The sequence below is a fragment of the Varroa jacobsoni genome, unplaced genomic scaffold, assembly GCF_002532875.2.
Source record: "Varroa jacobsoni isolate VJ856 unplaced genomic scaffold, vjacob_1.0 contig00873, whole genome shotgun sequence".
Classification (NCBI taxonomy): Eukaryota; Metazoa; Arthropoda; class Arachnida; order Mesostigmata; family Varroidae; genus Varroa; species Varroa jacobsoni.
The window spans coordinates 28225-42144 of NW_019214544.1; the positions used below are offsets into that span (position 1 = coordinate 28225).

The 13920-nt window shown below is 43.6% G+C and overlaps 1 long non-coding RNA gene across 1 annotated transcript in view; it reads left to right on the forward strand.

Moving 5' to 3' along the window:
• LOC147751962 (uncharacterized) overlaps positions 1–13920 on the forward strand; it is a 36537-nt gene that overhangs the window by 4192 nt on the left and 18425 nt on the right. The window lies entirely within an intron of this gene.

Consider the following 13920-nt stretch of genomic DNA (forward strand, 5'->3'; position numbering starts at 1 on the left):
ATTAATCCTAAACCAATTAGTGCCTGCGAATTTGTTTAAGAAACAGGTCAAATCCGAAAAAGCTTGTTGTAAGCTTTAATACCACTTATTGTAGTCACAATATTTTGTCCCCGCATATTTATATGATATAGAGCTGGTCCTTAAATGTCGTCTCTAAATTTTAATAATTTTGTTCGAGATTCTTTAGAAAGCTTCTAAGTTTAGATCAGTATGTTACCGTTCAGTTCCATATGTTACTAGGATTTGTATTTGATCTTGATAACCGGAGTTACGTGCCAACATAAAATCTCTTATAGGACACAGTAGATTTGATACGGTATCATATCAGGCAGCACGGTAGATTGTTCCTAGCGGAAAATAACCATCATTGAGGAGCCATTTGGCTATCAACAAATTCAAATAAATACTTTGACCTCAGAGCAGAGAAAATGCCAAAAAATCATTTGCCCAACGGATGAACGGCACAAACATTTCTTAGGTTTTCGATTGGCACAGTAAAAGCGTACTTCTGTCTGCAGTTCCATGACGTGTTTCAATATCGCAGGTTTGATTCAGTGGGCACTGGCGAATTTCATCGGCAAGAAGTGTTCTCAGCTAGCTTGGATTCAGTAGAAAGCAACTGGCTTCACCTTTATTCCGAATGGGGTTAGTGCGATGCGCTAGAGGAGAGTTTTTGAAGATGTTTATATTCTCACACTCACGACCATCGTACACCGTACCCTGTCCGTGATCTGCTCTGCGAAGGTTGAGCCGTTCAAGGGCAATAGACCAAAATCTAGATCAAAAATAGATGTGAGGGGTTAAAAAGCTTCCGGTACTTTTTTTATCGCAGATCATGACTAAGTCCCACCAGCAGACGATTGATTGCCACGAAACTGGGACTCTGAAGTGCGTGTGAAAAAATTGCGCTCTAAAATACAGTTCACCTACACCTCATCGTGGACGAAAAGGCTAAAATACGCTAATACATCACATTTAACTAGGGATTTTGTACAAACATACCTGTATAGTGAATTTATAAAAACTAAAGCACATCAGCTCGACATTGGACATTTCCTGACTGTAAATTTCGTTTCGTCGTAGATTTCTGACCTGTCAAATGATCTCCTATTTGCATTAGGTCTAGCCGTTTGCGCTAACTCTTAGATCACCCTCAAATAACTGCGAGAGCCATTGGCCAAAGGTGATAGATTCGATTAGTGCTATTAATGTTTTAATGTATTATTAGACCTGTGTACCTGTGTTTACGTAATGTGTTCATCATCAATTGAGTTAATAAGAAACGAAAAAAAAAAGAAAAAACAAAAGGAACTACAATAGGCTTTATTTTATTGAAAGGCCTAAATTAACGAAGGCATTCATGACACCATGACTATCGACTATTCTTATTAATATACAGTGCGAGTAATCGATTGCAAAAAAAAAATCGGATATAGAGCAATGGCCTGCTGTCTGTATGGTAGTTAGACGCAATCTGTATGGTGTACATGGTGCACCAATGCATCGTATCCTAACAAAGGCCGGCTAAACGAGCGAATAAACACGCAAGAGATATAACAAAACGATAATATATATAATAGGATAGTAGAACAATGGAAAATCATATGAATCAGTGATTGAAGCAACTATCAATCCATCCATGCAGCCTATAATAACAGCATCGTTCTGGTGTGGTCGTGAACAGAAAATGCAATAGTGAACACTGAAAATGAAACGAATCGTAATTTCATCGTCTTTGCCGATAAACAGTAATCCTGCCCCCTCAATTGACCATCCCCTTTTCCGTAGACAGGCTTGGTCGGTTGTATTTATACAGTCATAACATTGTACGTACGTGAGTCTCAGTGCACGGTGCGTGTGTATTAGGGGGGCGAGAACCGTCGTGCATAGCTGGGTCGTTCTCCGTTATCAATGTTACAGTGAAATAGAAAATAAAATAATATACATATTACGATACTTGGTATTCGATCAAGCGTTAATTAGAGGAGCATTTATACACGCACTGGTAATTCTACGTCGATATAATAGCAGACGGATGAAATGGGGTAGGTTCATCTTCGCTTAGTATAATGTATAGCGTTGTACAACCCATTGACTTTTGCATGAATCTACGTTTTCACATACAGAGCGTAATCCTCGTGCTATGATACCAGTATTATTTTTACCATATACGAAAGTTCGAGGTGTAGATAATGAGATTATCGGAAAGTGAATTACTACGTTTGCCCAGCCGTTGAGTCTCGGACAAAGACCCAAGGCGGGAACGGGTTTGGGAAAACCGCACTGACTGTCGCTTTATGGAGCTAGAAGAAGCGGGTATTCTACGATCGCATAAGTACCATCGCCATAGCTGTCAATCGCTTAATTCTGGAGGAAGCGTTTTTTGGAGAAAATAACAATCAAGCAGAAGGGTCCATAATCTCATGATAATATGTCAAATATATTTAAATTAGATGACAATCGTTTCTACCACCTGCTATAGTTCACGTTACGTATCGATAACGAATAGCTCTTACTATGTTTTATAGAGAAACAAATTATTACGTCACAAAGTGCTTTTGATAGATAACAACACTTTTAGCCATTAGCTCTGATGCAATGTCCTTGAACGAGAACAGCGTAAGAAAAAGCCAGCTAGTCGTCGGCGTGACGCACTCTGGCGCGTGCCAGGCCGATGTGTCCGTTAAAGGCTGTAAAAGGTCTAGCTACGGCAGCCGGAGCTGACTGGGTCTTGTAACAATACGGACATCCATTAATCGCAATTGTTACAAACTTTATCAACGAGCTCCTTTCTAAGATCACGAGCTTGATTTGTTGAATTGAGCGTTAATTATACACGTCGATACGGCTTGAACATTTTGGAAACTCGGCCTGCTTGCGTCAGCGTCGCAGTGGCGTAATGCAGGCGATTGAGCACCACGGTCACCGTTTCTGTGATTTGCGCGTCGTCACTAATGGGTTTCTGTTGTCTAGATATGTTTGCTATCTAATATGCCAACACTGTCGAGATGTTATACGAGCAAAAATACAAATAGTGATGAGAGATGCCACTCGAAAATGATGACTTATCTTTGAAGATGTTTTATGATAGTTAGATAATAAAGCAACATAATGGCACAAGATACAGTTACGAACGACTAACAGTTACATAGCATATCGGTATCCTTCTATATCTAAATGGATGCCAACTGTGTAAATGACCCCTGGCGAAAAGAAAAACACCTCAAATCAGTCTCAAACAACAGAATAAGTACTCTTTCTCACCTTTTTTCTGTGGAAAAAAATCTCAAGTGGCAATATTATGCTCAGATAGCAACGTACTAACTCGGGCTCGCATGTGTGACGTAACAGCCTCGACCGACATAACCAAGTTATATATATATATATATATATATAACTCGTATAATTACTTAACTAGGTAACTTGGCACAAAATAATTAACGCGTTGAATTTAATTACTTGCTTTATGGCTAGTCGTTCACTGTTTTGTGTTTTTACTAAATCGTCTTGCACACGAGAAATAGGTGTGGATATTATACTGACAGATGGAGCTTTTCTGTTGTGTTCCTATGTATAATACGACGTTCGTGATCTAATACTTAGCACATCCATAGTGCATCTCTGTCCTTATTCCTCTTGCTAAGTTAACCAGTGCTCAAAACAGAGTACACAATCAGCTGAACTCGATCATGGCCCACTATGGCGAAAGTCTAAACCGTGATTTGTTCAACGCTAGCATTAAGCCCAGGACAGCAAACCCATCATATGTATATATAGGGGCACACAAGCAAGCGGCCTGTGCTTTACGTATGTAGCAGATACAAATCCGCTGGGGCTTTCCTAGATCGATCTGCTGAGGCTAGTCATTCCACTCCCATAACCATTGTAATCGCCATTACTCGACCAACTTTCTCTAATGCAACCATAACAAATAGTAGCGCTACAGACCGCCGTTTGACCCGTCGTCGTTCAATAACTCAAATAATTTGGACCCCGCTCATTTGTAGCAGGAAACAAGATCATCAGCCGGAAGTCCAGCTAGTCCATTGTTCAAGCCCTGCTGCTGTAGCGATACAGCTACCGCTCCCACGAACGCAGATTTTCCAAGAATAGCGCAAAAGAGAAGGGCGAAGGAGAGGGATCGACTGAGATGTTATAGTACGAGTGTTGGAATAGGGAAAAGGGTTCAAGTTATGGAATTAAAATACTTGGCAGTAAGTGGAATAGCGAGAAGCAGACCCCAACGCAGCCATTGCCAAGGTCACTCATAGGAGCGAAAACTGCCTCCAGTGATCGATGTACGGCAACGACTGTAAAAGACGGAGAGAACGATCAGTATGACTGGGCAGACTGCGACGGCGGCGGTCGAGATATCGACAATAGCCGAAATAGGGCAGTATTCCAAACTTCTTAGAGCGACACGACCCATCAAACGAACACTTCGTTATTGAACGCAATCAACGAAAGCACTGATGCGTGCTGCTAATTCCACTTTCTCTCCAAACTACCGTACCTGTTCGTCAACGCGTAACAACGATTCTTTTCGACTCGATTCGAGTACCAAGTCTGTTGTTTAATCGTCTTTTCTGACATAATGATATTGTCGAAGTTGGACTAGCAACAATGACAATATCGTATGCTCGTACATGCGTCTGTTTATCTATTTGCCTGTAGTACGAAACTGAAGCAACATGGAAGGCGGTAAAAGCGAACAACGGTACTAGCAGAAGTGCAGAGAGCAGAAGACAAATGTCAATGGCGTGATTCAGTTATTAATTATTCCTATGTTATACGATGCTTTTGCTTCCGATGCAGTCGTGCGCCGCAAAACTGCTTGGTCCTACCGGCGTTGCTTACTAGGCCTCACCCCCCGTTTCGTGGTCGCCCGACTTCAGTTCGTCAACGGCCGTTTCGGTTTGCCCTGCCGATCGGCCCTCGAAAACGGCAACGGCAGCGGCAGCGACGACAGTAATAGTTACAAAAGAGGCAACGGTAACTACTAGTAGAAGGAAATGGTGCTTTGACGTCTATAGCAGTGGCTCGGTTGGCGATTTCGCCGTCCAGCTGAACCTCATTGCGTAAGCCTTACTGCCAGTGGTTAAGGCACTCATTCTCCGATTAAAAAGCTGTTCACGTTTGCGCAGTAGCTACCTTCATTTACGCATTATTATTATTACAATAAAAAAGTGTAAACGACAGTGATGCCTACAGACAATGCACACTCAAATGCACACTCGAGCTACTCATTAGAATCAAAGGCAAAATATAACGTTGTAATGATAGTAAGTGATTATACTATCAATAGCTGTACATTTAACTGCATAGTGAATAAAGTTACAGCTCACGCGCTCGCAAACGTACGTAATATCCCTTCGTAACTAGAACGGGGCCAGCGGCGTGCGTAACTCAATCAGATTGTTGTCATGACAGCGAACGTTTCCTTACGATACTATACCAGTCGACGACTAAATGTTTGTGCGTTTAGTGCCGCATATTCAATAATCAGAAAAAAAGTATGTTATTGAATAAGCTTGTTGTTCATAAATGTGTATCTAAATGTAGGATTGTAAAAATCCTATAGAGCCCCTGGTTGATTTACAGTTGAAAGATCAGGTATAATGTCTTTCGCTTAGTGGAAGATAATTTAAAATCGTTCTTGTATTAATTAACTTTAAGTTTTTACACCTTAGTATATACAGGGTAATGATATGTATGTGTAGTTCCATGATATGCATTCAAGTTGCGGAAGATTGTAATGGACTATAACGTAGTCTGACGTTATGTATCATTCATATGATCATCAGATATATCTAAATTGACTTACATGCTACGTCATGACAGTCTAAAGAGCAATATTACCTCTAACGAAAAAATCCTACAAAACCGTTTTTAAACTTTGGGCCAGGAAAGCAGAGTCTATAAGGGCATACGAGGCCTAGACGATCATGTTCTACGACAGGAAATAAGATCCAACCTCCAAGGTAGACATTTGCCGACTTTTTGCGAACTCTTTTTTTTTTAGCAATTTTTCTTAATTTTTATGAACTAACCAGCATTTAAAAGCCAAAAGCACGGATTTTTTAATAATTTCTATAATTTGGCAGTCGGGTTAGGTTTCTTACTTCTGTCACTCGCAGGTATACACCGATCGGCTCTACGTGTACTGCATGTGGCAGCTAAACTACTAATAGTGAACGTCTGTACTTGTTTCGAGGGCAAACGCCTACGACCATGAATAGATAAAGTATTTGTGAGAATTTTTCGGCTACATTACTGATTGACTTCCACACAAAAGGGCGAAATATTCCCAGTGAATGCGCAACAATGGGCATAAAAAGGTAGACTGAGCAGAGCTCTATCAGTATCGCTCAGCCTACTCTCAGAAATTGGCGGAATTGTTATCGGTAGAACGTTAGTAGTTAACGCTACAATGGAACTTGTGCCGAGTTAGCATTGTAAGTTGATGTACGACGGGTCGTACTAGGTAACGCACAAGTCAGCTGCGTATGTATCATCTTTGGTAGTCCGCCAACACATCTTCCTGCCTGTGGGGCCCAAAAAATTTCTCTTAACAGCCAATCACACAGGAATACTCACAGAAGATGGTCTGTAACTTTGAATAGAATGAATGAGTTTCGCAGTTCAATCCGGTGCCAAATGCTAAAGCAGTACGATACTGCCACGAGAACTGTTACCTATACGCGTATGTGAATGTATGATTATAGTATTCGACCCAAGCTAGCTCTTACTAGGTTACGCGATTAATAACAATATTCTAATTTTGGATTTTTTTTCAAATTTTTAGAAATTAGGACCGCCTGAGTTATCTTAATCGCTTGTAAATTTTCAGGAATAATTTTTTTCTTCTAAGTACATAGAATCGATTCGTGTATACTAGCTTCTGTTACATTCGAAAAGGCAGATCTGGACTGGGCTTGCTAGATCACAACGATGAAAATCCCTCGCCACGTGAAATTGCTATTCGAAAGCGAGAAAAAAATGGTAGAAAAAAATTTTTCCTCATATCGAGCAAAAAACACGCCTACTGTATAAGATACTTTTAGCCATTTAACTTTTCCACCGAGTGTCACGACGGCAGTGGCTATCTTGGAATGAGCGCAGATTGCAATCTACTTGTAGGAAATACCTTCGTCATATTTTGTCTGAACGTTACTATGGCAAGTCGTAAGTGATGCGACTAAGCTTAAACGGAGCGGCATGTAGGGTAAGTTGGACAACGAGCATAATGGAACAAGCTGGGGTCAAAAAAACTGCCGTGCGATAGCTTCAACATACACAAGAAGTAAATTCCCAAGAAATTTATTGAACATGCTGTACATAGATAACGTCTTTTGCCAACGGAGGGAACCCCTTCAAATGTATTCCATACGCCATAGGCCTGATAGGGCCTATGGCGTTTCGAACTCGGTCGGGGGAAATGTCCCCACTATGGAACTCGAATTAGCGACCTCATTTTCACAGCCGGACCCTGAGCTGTTGCAATTATCAACACATATTTAGCTCTGCGTCTGTTTTATTTCGATTTGAACAATTGGAATATTTTTATTAGTGCTCAGACAAAATTTTTAGCTATGACACCATCTGCATCACTATCTCAAGGTCTTCCAATAATTCCGTTGCGACGAACCTCATTATTGGAAAAACCTTCTCATATTTATCTGCTGTGCGTTCTCTGTTTAGCCCAACTGGGTCGTTGTATCGACCTGAACTAGCGATCAGGTTACGTTGAAGGCTTCATCCGATAAATACAAGATATAGATGATTTAATAAAAGGGCTGTCCTTAGAAAGTCAGCGTTTCTATAGACGCATAAATAGTGTTACTTACCGTTAAATATCCATGTTAGGCAATATACCAGCTTTTTTATACGGTTTGATTATGAATATACCCTTTTCCACTTACTTACAATAAACACATGCACATTGCCTAGAGATTTAATATAGATCTTTTGTCCGAAGCATTTTTGTTACTTCCTTTATTAAAAAAAGTTCAACAGCACTCATTGTCCCATTCAATAGAGATCTCCTCAAGCTTTGTCTTGTGCTGATGATAGTGACTAATTGAATGGTCCAAGACTAGATATTTGTTTCTGCGCTCGTCTATCCTTGCCGCATTCAGCGTCTGAAATCCACCTACATTTTGCTATCAAATACTGCTTTTGTTGAAACGCTATCCTTCGAACTTGCAGTCTTTAATGTTGTCTGGGGGACTGCTGCTTAATCCACCTGGCACTAGACACGTGTCCGTTTTTCCTGCGGGCTATTTTTCGCTCCTTTTAGCTTGACTCATTTGAGCTTGTATAGTGTAGTAGTAGTTAAACCTATTTGTATATTAGGCCAGTGTCTATCGAAAAACCAGCGTTAGTATCTGCTATGATTTGAGTCTGCCTGCTGTGTACAATTGAAGTCAGTTCTGGGTATTTTCGCTTATGGTCCCTTAAAAGAGATCTACGTACTAGCAAGTGCCCAAGAGAGATCACGATATCGTCAACTTGAAAGTCTCGTCGCGAGCTCGGTCTATATCTAGCCGATTACTAGCCCACCAGCCAACCAGCTACAGCTGATTCACTAGTATCAGCATTGCCTTTTCTCGCTTCTGTTCGTTAGTCTGTCCTTAGCTATCAGTAGTACATTGTTAGCACAGGACGACTGATCCAACAGGATGCCTACTTCTATATTCGTATATAGGCGGTCGCACGGATCGTCTTCTCTATCGAACGCAAGCTCCTCAAGCCCGGTTCCGATCATCACGAGAACTTCTCCCAGTCCGCAGACGAGAAACAGGCAGAATCGAGAGCGCCAGTAAAATCTTGTAGGTAGAAATAGATATGGGCTTAATAAATAGCACCGATTTAAACACAATACATATACAAAGACGTCAGTGTACATAGTTTAGAAAATCTACAAATATACACAGAAGAAACATCTAACAGCAACGGCTGAGGCGAAAACGAAGTCAGGCGGACGGTTGGAATCATAGACTGTGACCATGTGTATCTGTGCGCAATACAATGACTTCATTTGACGATGATCTATACGCTGTTATTTTATAAAGGACTCCCACTATGATCCCAATCGTAACAGGCCAGTACCTCGGAGCTCTATTCCTCAGCCGTTCTACTCAGTCCATTTAGAGTGTGCATCCACCCATCCCACGACTTCCTGGTCCGATCCTATTATGAAAACTTCTTATCCCCTCCTCTGTTTGCACGCTTTCGGGTTTTTATCTACGTAGCGGGCTTCGTGCGACTAGCATGCGACCAGCGAGCGAATGAACGATCAATGAGGTGTACATCAGTAAAAATAACCTTTTCTTCTTCGAGACGCTTAAAGCGCCGCTTCAAACGTTGCAGCCCCTCTAACTGTTGTCGGCGTTTAAGAACCTTGCCGTTAGTCCAACATTCGAATGCTTTTTGAATGGACGTGGCCCAACAGTTTCTGAAGCTGTTTGTTTCCCGTTGACATCAACTGCTTACAGGACACTGCCATAGAATATCTGTGTATGTGCGAGAAAAGCAAGAGAGAGAGCGAAAATATCTGTATCTCTGTGGAACGCGCTAAGCAGAACAACTAAGGGAAGCGCAGGGGGAGCGAAAAAACTTTTCTGAGCACGAACCATTGTCGTCGTCGTTGCCGCCGTTGCCATTCTAGCGCCGCCACTATCGGCAGGATCCTGATAAGAATCAACGAACGTCCGTCCCTTTGTTCCCGTCATTACTACTGGTACCGCTAGCCGAACAATTTTGATGATCTGATCAAATTTCCCGTTTGGTTGCCTGACTGCTCGTCAGTTAATCTCAGACCAAAGAGCAGACAGCTGGCCACGGAAGAGTATCGGCCATCGGCCTACTAGTTTCAGTAGACTCGATGGGAGTAAGTAAAACAGCAAACGAGCTGCAAGAGGAGAGGTCGTAGTTTTAGTAATAGTACCAACCAATGGTCACTATGGGTTGGCTTCATTCGGTTTGACTCGGTTCGATTGGGTTCGGCTACTTCGAGCGTAGTCGGCCTCTCTGCCGCCCTGTAAAGCTACTGTTGGAGTAGCTCGACTTCAGGCGACCGAGCCAAGCGAACTGGGACGATCGCTTGGGTCTCCCAGCACCCCTTCCGTACTCGTTTACCGAAATAGGAGACTTCACCTGGGTAGCTCCCTTTTTTCCCAGGGACTTCCTAGATCTCTCCCTCGCCCTGGATGCGCTCGTTTGCTGATCGAAAGCATCCAAACGAACAAGTAAATCTTCTCTGCTCGCTCCGAAGGACTTTCAAAAGAGTTTGCAGAGAATTGACAGTAGGTTCGCACGAGCCCTGGGGGCTGGTTCAGCATCTCCCTGGCTAGTTGGTTGGAAAGGAAAGAAGACGAAAAAGGAGAAGGAAGATGTAGAATGTGTCCTGTTGTACGAATCCTGCCCCTGCTGTGGGTCGAAGTAAGGGGCTCTTTAAACCCCCCGAGGGTAGACAGCCTGCAAACGGAGGGTTCCACGTTCTCTCTTTTGCCCAGCCTTTGCTGCTTTCCCGGCCCGTTCTCTCCCAAGTATCCTACGTACCCTTCGGAGTGCGGATCTTAACGCACCATCGGACAAAGTATCGCGCAGCGGGACGACGGACGGAAAAGCATCTCTTTCTGTGTGCCGCTGCGCCGCCTGTTTCTCTGGCTGCGGCTCTCGCTGCTGAAGCGCGTTGGATCGCAGCAGATAAGCATCCGTCCATAAATTAGGCACTAGACCGAGCTACGCTACTACTACTGCTACTACTATTACTGCCAGTAGTGATGCTGGTGGTAGACAGTATCATCCAGGCCGGCCGGCCGGCCGAAGAAGCGGCTGAATCCAACGGGGAAGGCGAAGTAAGTGTTGCACGCAACGGACAGCAAGCCGACACGGTATAGTACCACCGTCATTTCGAAGGCGGAAGCGCCATGAGTTTTCTACGAGCTGCAGCTACAGCAACGACGAGGCTGATACAGGGGCTCGACTAACCTTTAGTGTGTTTGCTACGTCGATCAGGAAAGAGTCCTAGACTACTGCTTCTAGACGAACTGCACTGAACGTCCCAGGCGAGCCAACTTCTGCCGTAAAGGCCACGCTTCCTATACAACACTATACGGACAGACAAAGGCAAGTGAACAAACGAGTGGTCGGACCTGTGGACCAGTCAGGCGAATATCGCAAAGAGCGGAACACATTTATCCAATTCTATCGCATCCCACTCGTTTGGATACAATCGGTCCGTATCGCATTTTCTCTTGTTCTATCTCTCATTTCTCTCAGAGACCCGGGAAAATCCACGGCTAGGGTTGGTTGGGATAATCTGAAGGCTCCAGCAGTCTTTAAGGCTCATGATATGGTGCTACAACGCTAGTAAACGATCAAGAAAAGCGGCTAAAGTAGTATATACATTGAATGAAAGTATTTAGGGTGACCTTGTTCATCAACTTTGTTTCTACCTTGCAGAACTTTAAATTCGATCAAATCGAAGCAATGCTATATGAAAGCTATCGGCGAATCATCAACCATAGCCAAACAATTTCTTTGTCCTTACGCTCATAATGCGTAGCATCTTTTTTAGTGTCTTAATGTACGTATCGCGTTGCTTTTTATTAGAATGGCATATTGTGTGCGTGTGTGTGTGCGTGCGTGTGTATGTGCGTGAGCGCGTATATTATATGTGGAGCAGGACACATTTCGAAAGTAGGCCCGTCGCCCCAACCAAAGTTGGTCGGGTAGCTCGTGGAGAATACACATCGAGTTCGTAGAAGTTGGTTGGAGAAGCATCAGATTTTCATTTGGCTGCAACGAAAACCGAGTGACGAGGACGACCCAAGGCACATCGTTTTCAGCCAAAGCGTGAACCACTCTCCTCTTGCTCTGTATATCTGGTACTACATGGGCGATACAAAAAACGAAATAGAATCAAACGCGATCAACAAAGCAAGCTGTAAGAAAAAATTGTCAGTCGTTTCTAGTCGGGTCTGCTTACTGCTTTTCGCTCAAGACCTCATGACAAAAACATCGTCGACAATGACGATCACTACTGCGATGACGCCATCGGAAGGCTACCGGACCGAACAAAGATACGAGGTCGAGATGAGTGAGCGGACGATGAGCAATGGCTAGATCGTTCCGTCCTCCTCATCGGCCGGTGATCCGATACTGTCATTCGATCCAATCGAATACGGTATATCTGAGACGGCCATTGACGGCGGTACATACATGGTATCCGTTTTTCATACACGTACAATCCACACCGAACTGCGTAGGAGTATCTACAAAGTTGTGTGTCAAAGGAAAAGACAACAGAGCAAGGACAAGACGTTTACAGGAAATTATGAGATAAAGAGGAAGAAAACGGCCAAAAAGGGTTTGTTGTCCTTGTATTCATGTGGCAAATTAGGTCCGCTGAGGGAATTAGCTGGATATTATTAACAAGATCAGAGCTTGTCTAGCTGTCGTTTAATTATGTCTCTTCGAAACACTAATGTGCAGACGTGGCGCATACGTGTCTACCATACCATAAAACAGCGCCGTCTACGATATAGAGCCGAGTGAAGACGTAGAAAGTAACGTGTCAGTCTACAATAGGTTGTAGCAGGATGTAATTTTGTAATCTCACATAAGAAGTGTATTTTATCCTTATGTAAGAGCCGTTGTCACTGAGGCCATATCAGCATATTCCGAACATGTTAACTTTTCGCTATGCTTCTCAATGCCGTTCGTTCTACAGAACTCCTGATCTGCATGTATATCGGCCATCTATCTACCGTGCCACCTATCTCCACGCTTATAGGATTAAATGAGTTACAGAATGTAAATTTCATGAGAAATTAACATTAGGATTGTTTTGTAGTCATTCGGCGATAGGGTTGAGCAAATGTAATGTAGCGAAGGATAAAGGGAGAAACATTATGGAAGAAAAAGGAGTGAAAAAGGAGCTCCGGTATTGGTGTCAAGGCTACGGGACGGCGGTAGAGGTACAAAGTATAACTGAGCTGGGCCTTGCAAAAGGCCCAATCAATCCAAAAGTCTACCGTGAGGGGCCAGAGACCTGCGGGAAGAAAGAGTTTTCAGTAACAAGTAAGTAGGCTCTAATTTCCTTTTTCATTTTCCCTTACCCTGACTCGTTTTTAATGTTACAGAGCAAGAAGGATAACGTCGAATATAGACAACGCTGGAAATGATCGACATGAGATCGGAACGTAGCACCCTGTCAAAAGGAAAAAGACGACGGAAGCACTGGTTGGAGATAAGCGGAAGACAGCTATGGCGCCAAGGAGGAAGATGCGTCTATAGCCAAGCGATAGGCGGCAAGAAAGATAACGAAAGAGATAGAAAGAGAAAGAGGCCGAGGTATGAGCGAAACTCACCTGCAGTAGCAGCCACTCTGGAGAGGAGAGCAGGAGAGGCGCAGGCAGCATCAGTGAAGATACAGCAATAGTCTGGAAAGAGTAGCAGGGAGCGGCCGGTCCAAACTGACAGCGCTAGTGCACCCGGCCAATGTCGCTGCGCCAGCCAAACTGACGTATCGGCTAAGGCAACCGAACTAATCCTTTCATTTGCTCCATTTCCGTTCCGAATGTTCGTTCAGTCGCCCGCTGACTCACTTCGTACCACCGTCACTCCTGTCGCTCGCTACCACCACCGCCCACATTAGACTAGTCGACTCCTGGGCTCGTCGAAAAAAAGAACGAAGACGCCAACAGAGAAAGCATGCCTGATGCGAAAAAATAGAGCAGCAGCAAAAGAACCGGAGTGTAGCGCAGTGCGCAGTCACCACCCTGTCCTTTCATCTTTGCCTACTTTTCGAGTCCTGGGACTGTTCAGTCAATGCCACGTAGTTGCGTCGACGCAGTGGCGGCAGCAACCGACCCATCGACAGGCGGTACCCAGTATGACGGCGGCGGCGGC